Source organism: Scyliorhinus canicula, chromosome 3 (assembly GCF_902713615.1).
Source record: "Scyliorhinus canicula chromosome 3, sScyCan1.1, whole genome shotgun sequence".
NCBI lineage: Eukaryota > Metazoa > Chordata > Chondrichthyes > Carcharhiniformes > Scyliorhinidae > Scyliorhinus > Scyliorhinus canicula.
Window position 1 is genome coordinate 202,551,800 of NC_052148.1, and position 15,233 is coordinate 202,567,032.

Consider the following 15,233-nt stretch of genomic DNA (forward strand, 5'->3'; position numbering starts at 1 on the left):
CTGCATTATCCATCCATGGTTTTGTAAGCCCTTCTGCACATAAATAGTTGTGTTGGAGGACAGTTAATTGCCAGGCCCTTATTGGAAATGGGCCAAGCCAACCGACTTGCAAATGTCGGACATTAGTAAGTGATTTTCATCAATATATAAATGAACTGCAGATCTCTGCTTGACGCCAGTTTGCATGTTGCAATATTTATTCAATAGTTAAAGATGTAAGAGGTTATTCATGAAGGCCCCGCCTTCTCAACCTTGCCCCTAGCCTGAGGTGTGGTGATCCTCAGGTTTAATTACCACCAGTCAGCTCTTCCCCACAAAGGGCAAAGCGGCCTATGGTCATCTGGGACTATGGCGACTTTACAAAAAAGGTGTATTGGCGCACGTTGAATTGATTTGACTTCTTGCTCCACCAGGTAACCACCTTATATCTTCTTTACGAATGCAGGTTATTCCATTTTCATTATCTCTGCCCCCTCCCTCTTTCAAGAAGCATCATGACGCAGATAATAAAGCTGGCAGCTGCTCCTCGATACACATGGGGACCGAGCATATGGAAAACAGTAGATTACAGGAAGCAGCTTTGTTATGCTCTCGTGCTGAAAGCCAGATTTACAATCCTCTCTCTCTTTCCTTTTTTTTTCCTTTTGTAATAGCTTTTGCTGGAACAATGCACAACTTTCTCTAGTACATTTCTAAATGTAAGTACACTGGACTATATTGTGCATTCAGACTGAAAATGCTTTTGTGGGGTGGGGGGGGGGGGGGGGGGGGGAGGATCCTGTGCAGTTCGGTTTGGCCAGGCAGATATTTTGCAGTGAGATCATGGAAAAAAAGATTGGCAAATGAGCTGTGAACGGGTTATGTAGAATGTGGTGGGCGACTAGAAATGTGCTGTATTCTTATAAAGTTGAAAACTGACAGAAGGCAACTGGATTTTAAGTGTTTCTGAGAGTCTGGGCCACTCTTTAATGCTACAAATACAGTTAGTATTGCTGTTCTTCTTCAGCGATCAGTAGGAGACTGCAGAGCGGTGAGAGGAATGAAGCAGTCAGGTCTGACAAAGATCATTAAAGCAGGAAGGAGTTAACAAAACAAAGGGGTGGTGTCAGCTAATATTAGAAAATATAAGATTTTATTTAGGGAAAAAAAGGTCTTTCAGCCAGTGTGTGACTTTTCGTTTGGCCAGCACAGTACAACAATAAAGATGATTGGTAAGACGTGTTTTGAATATGTGATCACCAGCTCTCTGCTTTGCTCAGGGAAAGGGATGCAGAGGAGGCTGCGGATAGACAGAGGCTTGGTCCATGCTGGTTAGAGGATGGGGTTAGTAGGTGCTTCCATTTTTATTGCGTTACTTTTCCTGACGAGAGACACCTTTCAGTTGCACTGATGACTTAGATGCTGCTGACCTGTGTCACATGGGGTCAAACAGCCGTGAGCAAGAGCGCTTACATCAAAGCAGATGCAGATCATCATTTAAAATCTGTCACGACAGATGGGTGAGGTTTGTGCATTGCTGTATAATCCATACTGATAGCACACGGTTAGTGCTGATGCTCATTTCCTTCATATTCATTGATGTTTGTTTGGAAATATTGTCATGCAATACAATGGTAAGAGGCTTTACATAAAACTGAGCAAATTACGCTTAATGAAATGATCTTAGATGCTATGGCACAGATTATTTGAAATGTGAGGTCTTTTTCTTCACTAAATGAACTGGCATATTCTGTTGTACAGTCTTTGCATAGTAAAATGTTTTATTGTAAAATAATGTTATTGAAACCGAATCGTTTTTATCATAGTTTGTGCAAATTTTACCAATCTTAGAAAATGATTTGATGACGTCTACCTTCAATCTTGAAGCTCTTTAGATGATTTTTACTCTGGCTCTAGTATCACAATATATGTAAGATATAGTCATAAATTTTACTCCGTTATCTTCCGAAACATTTTATTTAACTAATGCTCTCAAATTTGAGATTATAAAATCTCAATCGTTGCTGTGTTACAAAACTGATGTTGCATTATGGCAAATTGGTCAGTTGGATACAGTTTCCATCTAACTCCGGTTATTTAGGAATTGGTCAGCCGGGTACAGTTTCCATCTAACTCCGGTTATTTGGGAATTGGTCAGCTGGGTACAGTTTCCATCTAACTCCGGTTATTTGGGAATTGGTCAGCTGGGTACAGTTTCCATCTAACTCCGATTATTTGGGAATTGGTCAGCCGGGTACAGTTTCCATCTAACTCCGGTTATTTGGGAATTGGTCAGCCGGGTACAGTTTCCATCTAACTCCGGTTATTTGGGAATTGGTCAGCCGGGTACAGTTTCCATCTAACTCCGGTTATTTGGGAATTGGTCAGCCGGGTACAGTTTCCATCTAACTCCGGTTATTTGGGAATTGGTCAGCCGGGTACAGTTTCCATCTAACTCCGGTTATTTGGGAATTGGTCAGCTGGGTACAGTTTCCATCTAACTCCGGTTATTTGGGAATGGGTCAGCTGGGTACAGTTTCCATCTAACTCCGGTTATTTGGGAATGGGTCAGCCGGGTACAGTTTCCATCTAACTCCGGTTATTTGGGAATTGGTCAGCTGGGTACAGTTTCCACCTAACTCCGGTTATTTGGGAATTGGTCAGCTGGGTACAGTTTCCACCTAACTCCGGTTATTTGGGAATGGGTCAGCTGGGTACAGTTTCCATCTAACTCCGGTTATATGGGAATTGGTCAGCCGGGTACAGTTTCCATCTTTCTCCAGCATTTTTGTAAGATTATTGGGCATTCCAAGTGCCTTGATTTTTTCCGCCCTGTTGGTCTCTCTAAGCTTAGCTTTCTGGTGGTTGAGGATGGGCAGGTGCCAACCGCTTCCAAGCTTCCACCTGAATGGATCATTGGAAGATGTGCAAGAGTGGACTGATGATGTTTCCTGGCTCTGCACTCTCTGTGGGTAGTCCTGTAGTGTAGAGAACCAAACTGCATCCAACCTTTCAAACCTGGAGCCCGCTGTTCAATGCTGATGTGCTATAATCCATGAAGGTGTAGGATATCAGTGCAAAGCATTCTTAGCTTGATTGTGACACTCTGGTAACAGTTATTTATTTTCCTTCAAATTTCTGCCCTTCCCTCTGTTGTTACCTGCAACTGTGCGGAGTCTGCACGTTCTCCCCGTGTCTGCATGGGTTTCCTCCGGGTGCTCCGGTTTCCTCCCACAGTCCAAAAGATGTGCAGGGGTAGGTGGATTGACCATGCTAAATTGCCCTTAGGTTAGGTGGGGTTACTGGGTTACGGGGGTAGGGTGGAGGTGTGGGCTTAAGTGGGGTGCTCCTTCCAAGAGCCGGTGCAGACTCGGTGGGCCGAATGGCCTCCTTCTGCAGTGTACATTCTGTGATCTATGATCTATGAACCATGTCCCTTCCTCTTCCAAGTAGAAAGATAGAATAATTTTCTGGTGGGGTTGCAAGTCTGAATTGATATGGTTACTATTTCTTTCTATGCTCCTGATTAATATGGTGGTACATTGTACAGTACTGTCTGGTTCAGCATTAGTTCAGCCACGTCAGAATGGGAAAATGAATACTTGGAAATGATCTGAACTGGAGTTACATTTAAGTTTACAAGACCAGTTCGAGCCAGTACCAGGAAATTCCAGGTTTTACTGATCTTTGACCGAGTAACACATTCTCTGACTTGCAACTCCTCTGAGCTTGTTGTTGATCAGACTGTTTGGTCAGCTGACAATGGCAATCTTCCCCTGGTTAGTAACGATCCCATCAGTATTTCTTCCCTTTATTAAGGAGGGCTACCTCACCACTACACGGGCCTCTATCTAGTGGTCTAATTGGGGAGGTGATAGCGTGGTAGTACTGTCACTCGACTAATAAACCAGAGATCCAGAATAATGCTCTGGAGACCCAAGTTCAAATCCCGCCACTGGAGATGATGACATTTTAATTCAATAAAAAAAATCTGGAATTAAAAGTCTAATGATGACCATGAAAGCATTGTTGATTGGTGCAAAAACCCATCTGGTTCTCTCATGTCCTTTAGGGAAGGAAATCTGCCATCCTTACCCGGTCTGGCCTGCATGTGACTCCACACCCATAGCAATGTGATTGACTCTGAACTGTCCCCCACAAGGGCAATTAGGGAAGGCCCAGCCTGCGTCGCCCACATAAGATTCATTTTTTGGCTCCCCAATGACACCCACTCAGGTTTTTCAGCTGCCTCATTGAAGTGAACTTTTATGGAATGTGAAGGAAAAGATGACAATTGAATGACACAGATGGTGCAGAAGTTAGGTCATGTCATTTCTCTTCTATCATCTGGTACCACACAAACTAAGTCTCAGTCCTGCGCCTAATCTCCTGTCCAATCAGCATCTCAAACTCTCTACTACCAAACCATCTATTTCCATCCCCATGTCCTCTTGAATCTCTTATATTTTACACTTTCAAGTGTTATGCTTTTTCTGCCAATTTCCCCCCTTCCTTCTCTCCTGTAGTAATTGAACTCCTCGCTGAAGCATGAGGTTTGGCCACAGCTAGACTTTGGCAGCTGGGTTGAAAATCTGCTCTCTCTGATGGCTCATAAAGGTCACAAGTAAAATTAGGCAGTAGGATTATGTATCTTCCACCCAATTCCCAGTGCTTGAAAGGTCACACCGCACCACACTGCTCATAATTCAGCCCTAATTAGGGACTTAGTGCAAAACCATGTATGGCGACCAGAGATATTCTACGCCAATAAAATACCCTGTGAGGATGAATTTATCAGGATAATCTAGATGGAACTCTTGTAGTGCAGCCAACCTGTGTTACACCTGACTATGCAGGCAGTGCTCAGGAGGATCACTAACCCCACAGAGCAGGGAAACCACATGTTTCACAAATATTTGTGGGCTGGCCATTAGCTCAAGGACAACGAGCATCTGGGAGGAGGGAGCGCAAGAGTTCAAGGGTGAAGTGGTGATCGAGAGGAGTCCGATTGCAGGGAACAGTAGATGATGGTCGAAGGAGCAGATGGTGGTTGGCGGGGGAGGGGGGCTGTCGGTCGGCCATAAGGTCTGATCTTAGGAGAGGTGAGTTTGCTGGTAGCTTGTTGGATCGAGAGGAAACACCCCCCACAGTATTGGATTCAGCCCACCTTGCCTCCTATCACCTACTGAGTTTCCCGAGGTCAGGGAGACCTGCCCGACAGGAGTTAAAAAGACAATCATTGTTACACAGGAGACGGGCAGCTTCGGCCTCCTGTGGGAAGATTGTGATTCTGCCTCTCATCACATCTTGGGCTCATAGCGTTTTTTCCTCCTGTTTTAGATTTTTAACCACCCTCCCAAATTAAACCTACCCGTTTTGAGGATTACAAAAATACTGAATAAATTCATAAAATAAGGCAGGATAAAGAGATTTATTTTTAAAACATTGGATCAAACCAAGATTTCTGGTAGCACTTTTCTATTAACAATTACTTTGAAGAAATACCCCCCCCCCCCCCCCCCCCCCCCCCTCCCCGCCCATCTCCCTACAGCCAGCAATCTTTCTATAGTTAGCCTCGCTGCTCAATCTGACTTGAAAGGTGGTCTCTGTGGGTTTGTCATTTTTCAGATATCCTGGTACAGTTCTATGAAAACCATTTGTACAGATTCACACTGGGAAAGAGGGCAGCAGCTCATTCCTTTGTGGTGATATTGGTTCAGGTAACTGTTAATGATTTGCTATTGGATTCTGTGACGATGCCAAACGTACTGCTGCAGCTTGTTTTGATCGAGTGGATCAGGGCCACTGCGTTGTTTTGCAGGACCAAGTGAACCAGTCATTTTCTTTTCTCAAACAACTTCCTCTTTGACTTGACACAGGACTTAATCTCTGCATTCCCCCATTACCCTTTTATACTTTGTTGGTTTGCACCTGGGAGCCGTCAGCACCATAAATATGGGGTCAAAAAAGACGTGTCAAAATACAGCTTTTTGAGTTGAGTTACTGGTGTGATATGGCCAATTTAAGAAATGCAAAGCTCAAGCTTATTGTCGGATTCTAGGCTTGATCTCCTGAACATGTTGGACGAACTGATCACATCAGAGACAAGGGTGGGGATATTACAATTGGCATCAACTGCTCTGAGATAAAGAAGAACAAAATCAACGATTCAGTGCCTGCAAAGTGCACATGGAGGAACATTAGGTGATGACAGGATTGAACCTAATTGATATCGTGCACGACCCAACGGCCATGCTGTGCTGGAAAAACAGCTTGCCGTAGTGCAGCGTGGCCAATGAAGCCGGGAGGGCCCGATCCCGGGATCTACCCGCTCGCCATGCCACACGAGATCCAATGCGATCTCACCAAGACATTGCGATGTAAATCCTGGCCATTTTGGGCGGGATCACTTTTTGGCATATTAGAGCGAGGCAGTTAGCTTCACTCCAATGTGCAGATTCCTAAGGTATCTGAGGATTTAGGATTCATCCCCTTCGTCTCAGAGACCTCAGGTGAGCGCCATTCAGTACTGGTCCCCACAAACGGGGGCCAGACAAAATGGCCCACCTGAGGATCGGAGGTCCCTGCACAGGTGTTGTCCTGCACTGTTGCTGCCACCTGGGCACCCTGTAAATGCCAGACTGGCACCTTGGCAGTGCCAGGTTGGCACTACCAAGGTGCTAAGCTGGCATTTTCCGTGTACGCAATTGGACCGGGGGTGGGTGTTGGAGGGGCGAGGGGTGCAGTAATGTGCTCTGGTTGGGGGGAGATTGGGGATTGTTGTGCCCAATTGGCAAATGGGTTAAACCTGGTTGCGTGCCCTGTCAACCACGAAAAGTGGGGTGGAAACCTTGGTTAAGGAAAAAAGCAGATATGTCAGAAGCACCAATTTCAAAGGTGGCATCATCAGAACAGATGTGGCGGAGATGGAAAAACTGGGAGAATGGGATGGAGTCCTTACAATAGCAGGGTGTGAGGAGCTGTGGCTAAGGTAGCTGTGGGAGTCGGTGGGTTTGTAATGAATATTGGTGGTCAATCCATCACTGGAAATGGAGACAGGAAGAGAGGCGAAGTATTGGAAATGTGAAGGTGAGAGAAGGGTGGAAACTAAAAACAAAATTGATTCCAGTTCCAGACAAGAGCACAAAGCAACACCAGTACAGTCTTTGACGTAACGGTAAAAGAGCTGTGGGATAGGGCCTGAGTAAGACTGGAACAAGAAGTGTTCCACATAACCAACAAAAGATCGAAGGCAAAACTGGGATATACACGCGTTTTATTTGCAGGAAGTGAGACAAGTTAAAGGAGAAATTGTTTAGTGGCAGAACAAGTTCAGCCAGACAGAGGAGAGTGGTGGTGGATAGGGAATCATTGGTCCTCTGCTCAGTGAAGAGCCCTGACATCCTATTGGTGGGGGATGGAGATGTGGAGAGATCGGATGTCCATAGTGAAGAGGAGGCAGTTAGGGCCAGAAAAAAGGAAGTTGTAGATGTGATGTAAGGCATCAGAGGAATCATGAACGTAGGTGGGAAGAGACTGGACATGAGAGATGGAATGAAGATAGGAAAAATTAGCTCAGTGCGGCAGGAACTGGCTGATATGATGGGTCTACCAGGTCAGTACTGTCATAATATCCACTCATGTATATAATGAGATGCAGACAGGTAGTGATTGACACATAGGATGACCAATGAACACACAACACAGAACAACCAATCACCAGACAAGACACCACCACTATAAAGCTCACAGGGCATTAAGACTCCCGCTCTTTTCGGGACCCAGACACTGAGACAGTCAGAATGCACAAGTCAGTGGACATTATTGCCATGTGGTAGCTAGTAGGTCTGGTCGAACCAGTAAGAGGTCGTCAGTAGGATTAGTAGAGTGTCAACCCACAGCTGAACATGTACAGCCGTTCATAGTTTAAATAAAACCGTGTTGGATCATCTCCGGTGTCAGACATTTGTTTCTAGCTTCCCTGCATCCAGTTGCAGTCAACATCAAACCAACCCGCCTAACACATCAAGTACAGTTTGTGGATTTTGGGAAAGAGATAGAAGCAGGCTTCATGAGCTTGGGGAACTATAATGTTGGGGACTGTGGAGGGAAGATCTCCAGAGGCAATGAGGTCAGCAACAGTCCTGGAACTAATGAAACAATGGCTTGATGCCCAGCGGTGGGGTCATGGTCAGGGGGAGGCAGGAGGAAGAGGGTTCCTTTCTGAGGGTTCCCTTCGGCGTCACGAATGGGGTCTCGGTCTTTCAGCGAGAAATGGACCGAATGGTTGACCGGTACGGACTGCAGGCCACCTTCCCGTACCTCGACAATGTCACCATCTGCGGCCATGACCAGCAGGACCATGATGCCAACCTTTATAAATTCCTCCACACCGCATCTCTCCTTAATCTCACGTACAACAAGGAGAAATGCGTGTTCCGCACAGACCACTTAGACATCCTTGGCTACGTAGTCCAAAACGGACTACTGGGGCCCGATCCCGACCGCATGTGCCCCCTCATGGAGCTCCCAATCCCCCACTGCCCCAAGGCCCTCAAACGCTGCCTTGGGTTTTTTTCTTTTTACGCCCAGTGGGTCCCACAATACGCAGACAAGGCCCGGCCACTTATCCAGTCCACACATTTTCCCCTCTCGGCCGAGGCACAACAGGCCTTCGCCCGCATTCGATCTGACATAGCTAGGGTGGGGATGCACGCCGTAGACGAGACTCTGCCTTTCCAAGTAGAGAACGACGCTTCAGATGTTGCCCTTGCCGCCACGCTGAATCAGGCAGGCAGACCCGTGGCATTCTTTTAACGCACCCTCCACGCCTCCGAAATTCGGCATTCCTCTGTTGAAAAGGAAGCCCAGGCAATCGTTGAAGCGGTGCGGCACTGGAGGCATTACCTGGCCGGCAGGAGATTCACTCTCCTCACTGACCAACGGTCGGTAGCCTTCATGTTCAACAACACGCAGCGGGGCAAGATCAAGAATGACAAAATCTTGCGGTGGAGAATCGAGCTCTCCACCTTTAACTACGAGATCTTGTATCGCCCCGGCAAGCTCAACGAGTCCCCAGACGCCCTCTCCCGAGGTACATGTGCCAGTGCACAAGTGAACCAGCTCCGTGCCTTGCACGAGAGCCTTTGCCATCCGGGGGTCACTCGCTTGTACCATCTGATCAAAGCCCGCAATCTGCCCTACTCCGTCGAGGAAGTACGGACAGTCACCAGAGACTGCCAGATCTGTGTGGAGTGCAAGCCGCACTTCTACCGGCCAGATCGCGCGCGCCTGGTGAAAGCGTCCCACCCCTTTGAACGCCTCAGTGTGGACTTCAAAGGGCCCCTTCCCTCCACCGACCGCAACACCTGCATCCTTAGTGTGGCCGATGAATTTTCTAGGTTCCCATTCGCCATCCCATGCCCGGATATAACATCAAGGCCCTGGATTCCATTTTCGCCCTGTTCGGTTTCCCCGACTATATCCACAGTGACAGGGGATCCTCATTCATGAGCGATGAGCTGCGTCAATTCCTGCTCAGCAGGGGTATCGCCTCCAGCAGGACGACCAGCTACAACCCCCGGGGAAACGGGCAGGTAGAGAGGGAGATCGGGACGGTATGGAGGGCCGTCCAGCTGGCCCTACGGTCCAAGAACCTCCCAGCCGCTCGCTGGCAGCAGGTCCTCCCTGACGCGCTCCATTCCATTCGGTCGCTACTGTGCACCGCAACTAACAGTACACCCCATGAACGTGTTTTTGCCTTGCCTAGGAAGTCCACATCCGGGGTGTCGCTCCCGACTTGGCTCACGACTCCAGGCCCAGTCCTTCTCCGTAGGCATGTACGGCACCACAAGGCGGAACCCCTGGTGGACAAAGTACGCCTTCTCCACGCCAACCCTCAGTATGCCTACGTGGAGTTCCCCGACGGCCGCCAGGACACAGTCTCGCTTCGGGACCTGACTCCCTCAGGTGCCGATCCCATGCCCACACACTTTCCCGCGCCATCCCCAGCGCTCCCCTATTCGTCCCCATCAGGTCCATCCCTCATCCCCCTGCCCACCCTGGAGGACACGGAAGATTTCGGCTTGCTCTCGGAGTCATCCCACCAGCAGCCAGCACCAACACCGCCAACACCTGCACCATCGTTGCCATCACCGCCTGTGCCGACGTCACCACCACAGCTACGCCGATCACAGCGGAACGTTCGACCACCGATTCGGCTCAACCTGTAACCTGCTAACCGGATGGACTCTTGATTTTCCTTGTTGGACCCTCTTGTAAATAGCATCCTTTGTATTAGAGTTACATGTCACCCCCGCCGGACTCATTTTTTACAGGGGGTGAACCATTGTAGTTATGTGTACTGCAGTAGGGGGTTGTATGCCTGTACCTGTAATACAGGTTCCTCCGGTCAGCCCCTGCCGGCTAGCTCCGCCCACAGGGAGCTTATGTATAAATATGTATGAGAGCTGCTCAGACCCTTAGTCTACAGTTGCAGATGGAGGGACAACATCGTACAACAATAAAGCCTCTATTGAACCAGTCTCTCGGCTTTGAGTATAATTGTTAGCGCTACAGACGTCGCAATCTCGTTCTCACCCACGTTGGGGAGGGGATTTCCATGTGTGTGGGGGTGACATTGCCCATGGGTGGGGGGGTCTGGGGGATTCTGAAGCTCACTTTGCGATCAGGGCTCCCTTTCAAAATGGTGGCCGATCACTGAGGAGTCCGTCTCACTAGCGAGTTCAGCTCCCCAGTGATTAAAACATTTCTAAATGTGGGCTCAACCTGGAAGAAATTCCCAGAGGCCTAAAGAAATGACTATGGGCACGATTTAACTGAAAAAAAAATCCAGAGTTCGTTCTGGGAGGAATCGAGAGCATCGGGATCGACCCCACTATCTAGTGGCACTCTGTTCTTTTTTCAGCCACTGGCAGGGAACGCCCTGCCGAGGCCTCACTTAGCTGCATATCATGCGCTGAGGAACTCCACATCCGGTGCGACCCCCCCGACCCACCCAATGCCCCATCTGTCCTGTTGAGGGGTCCTTGAGCCACTCCGCACCCAATCACACATGGGGAGGGCATCCCGGGCACTGCCAGCCTGGCACCCTGGCAGTGTCCCTCCCAGCCTGGCAGATCCATCTGGGGACCTGGCAGTGCCAGGGTGCCAGGCTGTTAGTGCAAAGGTGGCACCAGCAGTGCCAGGGTGCCACCCTGCCCAGAGGCTGACAATCCGGAGGCCTCCCATTGTCAGGGTGACCCCCCCCCCCCCCCCCCCCCCCCCATCCCCTCCACGTGCTGTTCTGCCTGGTCCCCATTTGTGAGGATCAGGGCTGAACGGCGCCTGGCTAGATGGATGCCGGGAAGCCGTTTGATCTGGCAGTAGCATAGCTTAGTGAGCTTTTAAGGTCTTGTAGCTATGCGAGTCTGGGCATGCGGCATCTCGTGAGATCTGGTTGGATCTCGCGAGGCGGAACGACCATCAGAAATCCCGGGAGAGGGGTAAATCGGTGAGAAACACAATGCCCAAAATGACACTTGGAAATGTTTTGGTTAAATCGTGCCTATGTATCAAATACAGGCAGCAAGTTAGGTTTTTGAATCAGAATTAAGTAAGTCAATCAGGCAATAGGATGCAAGGAGGTTGCAGTGTTGGAGAGAATAATCAGAAATAATTTTAGTTGCGGTTTGCCTCACCTGTGACTGTGGGGAAGCAGAGCATTTTCCTTATTTTGTATCATTACACAAAGAAAGGTTTTATTGATTGATCTACTTTACAGGCAGATATGGGTCAGTGTCATCAACTCTTGTAACAATGCAAGATGCTCAATGGGCTGACAGGAGTCTTTGCCAATGCTGAAACATATCTATGGCCAAACTGAATTTTTAAGAAAACTGCCTGGTGGCAAATGTCACTACAAATAACATATGTGAAGATAAATTCAAGTAGATGGACTGACAAATTCTCAATGTTAGCATGAACACATTCGGCATGTTGGGGCTATTTCCAGTAGACAAGACATGTAGGGCAGGGTAGGACATGATCGATTTTGTTTCTAATTATAATTCTCTCGGATATCAACCAGAGTGTGGATTGGAACCACTGGAGACCAGACTACGTAGGGGTGGGACCTTCCTTTTCCTGAACAGCAAGAGAACCAGTTAAGTTTTTACAACAACCAAACAGTTTCTAATGATCATCGTCTGGCACAGCACCCAAAGAATCAGATTTTTAGTGTGTCTAATTTTACAACTTACCATGCTGGGATTTGAACTCCTGACATAGGAAAAGTGTAAGCCATTCAACCACTCAAACCTGTTCAGACAATGGCTGTTTTCTATTATCTGAGTCGGTTGTGTATCTCATGATACCCTTACCTATCAAAAGTCTACCAATCTCAGTTTTAAAATTTTCTATTGACCCAGCATCCACAAAGTGTAAATATACTGGGCTGGATATCTCCGGCCCGCCACGCCACTTTTCAGCCTCGACCCACCGGCAGGATTCTCTGTTACGCCAGCCGGTCAATGAGGTTTCCCATTGTGGGGCAGCCCCATGTCGTCGGGAAACCCCCGGGTTGCCGGCAGAACGGAGAATCCCGCCCACTGTTTGTAAATAAAACCTTGTTCTTATTTATACTCGGTTGGACTCCCGCGTCCTTATTTAACACCACTTTTCATTTTCAATTGCTTCCGGATTCACTCCTAAAGGGCCTAACTATAATTAAATTATATAATTAGCTTTTTCTTTGAAAATATTTTTATTGAAGTTTTCATTTTATAAAACACAAAATAAACAAATCCATAAAAATGAAATACCATTTACAAACCCCTCCCCTTGAAAATAAAACGGCAACCATAAACCCCCCCCCCCTCCCCCCCCCCCCCCCCCCCCCCCCCCCCCCGCCGATCCACTGACTGTGACCAATTCCTAAACATAAAAGGCAAAGGTCACCACCTCCCGCCATCCAGGGCCCAGGACCCACCCAAGACAACCACTAACCCCGTCGCTAAGATGAGACACTTAAAAGCCCTTAGTGCCAGTCACAACCCCACCCTCAGCACCCCCCTCGCCCCCATAATCCTGAAAAAAGCATTCCAGAAAAACCACTCCCTCCTCTCTCACCTCTCCCCCCCACCCAAGAAAAACAAATAAGCTAGGCTGACTGAACCTTGCTCAAGCAGGTCCAACAAGCCACAACCCCTCCCCCACCTCACTCCCATTCACTTTCTGAAACTTTACAGCTAGCAAAGGTAACCCCCCCATCCAGGGTGTATGCTAAAAGAATAGAGAAAAACAACGCCGTCCAGCTCATATTAGTGTGGATGAGTAACCAAAACCCAATACCCTTACAATACTTAAACTCCCCCAGGGGGCTATATATTCCCCATTCCGTTACCCTGACCACTACTCCCCAACAACCGTAGCCCCCTCAATCCCAAATAGGTACAAACTACTACCCCTCCCAAACCAACCCCTCCCATACGTCCCCATTAAAGTCTCATTTGAATCCATTTAATCAAGTCCAAGTCCATGCTCCTTGACAAAAACTCTCACCTCCTCCAACGTATTTCTCCGATTATGCCCTCTTGTTTTAAATTCCACGTCAAACCAATTGAATTGTCTTTTCAGTTTAAGTACCTCAGGTAGATCACCCTTCAACTTTCAAGGTAAAACAAACCAGGTATATGCAACCCGTTCACATAACATTTTAAGCCCAGGTATATGTTGTTAATCACTGCTTACCTCTTCCATGCCAATATAGGTTGCTAGCAGTACCAAAATCATGCACCAAATTTTATAATCAGTAAATGTTATCATCCTTCTGGCATCGTTTTTTCTCTTTCTATAACCCGCTTGATCTACATGGACAACCTGGTAGGAGGGAGGGGAGGAGCGAAGGGAGGGGAGGGGAGGAGTATGGTAGTGGAGGAGGAGAGGAGGGAAGGGCTGGGAGGAGCTTGAGGGCTGGAGGGGTGTTGTGAAAGGCAATTTCAATTTCTAACGGCAATTCAAGAATTTTGACAAGAATCGCTCAATAAATGTTGAGGAGAATTGGGGTGCTATGGAATAAATAATCTCTCATTTTCTTTTAAGCCCAGCGATTTCTTGGTTTACTGTTAACTTTTAAATTTAAATGCCTCACTTATGAGCCAAAGTAATGCCAGGGGCAAAAGATAAGCCAGGATCTTTAGGATGATGAGGTTTCCCTTCCCACCATCCAAAGAATCAACATGGAACACATCCCACCCACGCTGCCTGCCTCGCAGTGATTTTAGGCCGAAGTTGGGCCCCTCACTCAGAAAGAATTCCTACCTGAGAGAGCAGCTGGTCAATCTGATTGGCCAGCAGCTCTCACTCAAATCTGCAGTGGCCTTCAGGACTGGCCATCTGTGATGGGAGGGCACCCCGAGTCTAAATGGCCATTCCAATGGAAGCACCCCCCCCCCCCCCCCGCCCCACAACGCCCTGTTTCCATCTGAGAACGAGAGTGAGAATTCCTTCCGTTTCCCACTGTTATGGGCCAGGGTTTAGAGAACACCAAAGTATATCATGGAGTTCACCTGACCCACAACTTTGAATAGATTTTGGTTATGGGGAGCACAATGGCCCACTTTACAGATGTGATGCATCAGAGATCTAAAGTATCTTTAAAACAAAACAATGTTTACTCTGTGAATCCAGTTACCATTTTATAAACCCACAGTAAACATCTTATCAACTACCAACACTGATAACCCCACAAAAATATACAGTACTCTATAGGTAACCCTTAATACCTTTCCTAACAACATCCAGAAGCCAAAACACTTTTTAACAAAGACAGTGGACGGGATTCTCTGACCCCCTCGCTGGGTCGGAGAATTGCCGGGGGTCAGCGTGAATCCTGCCCTCACCGTCCTCCAAATTCTCCCGCCCCCCAAAAGTCTGCCCGGTGTGAGTCGCGCCGCCCACCTCGGAGAATGGCGGGGACCGGCGCGACTCAATGGGCCCCGGGGTCCCCGAATTCTCAGACCCACAATGGACCAAAGTCCTGCCCGTTCTTTGCCAGTCCCGCCGGCATAAATTGGAGTAGGTCCCTTACCGGCGGGACCTGGCAGCGCGGGCGGCCTCTGGGGTTCTTGGGGGGCCGCGGGTGATCTGGCCCTGGGAGGTGCCCCCACGGTGGCCTGGCCCGCGATCGGGGCCCACTGATCCGTGGGCGGGCCTGTGCCGTGGGGGACCTCTATCCTTCCGCACCAGATGCTGTA

The 15,233-nt window shown here is 48.3% G+C and overlaps 1 protein-coding gene across 7 annotated transcripts in view; it reads left to right on the forward strand.

The window, feature by feature from the left end:
• Positions 1-394: 394 nt before the first annotated feature.
• The window catches only part of trim2a (tripartite motif containing 2a), a 212,817-nt gene continuing 197,978 nt past the window's right edge, over positions 395-15,233 (forward strand). Inside the window, exon 1 of one of the 7 annotated variants that reach the window (XM_038792020.1) lies at positions 395-413. The gene's annotated coding sequence lies outside the window, so the exon portion shown is untranslated. The other 6 variants (XM_038792013.1, XM_038792022.1, XM_038792019.1 and 3 more) reach the window with 6 other exon arrangements.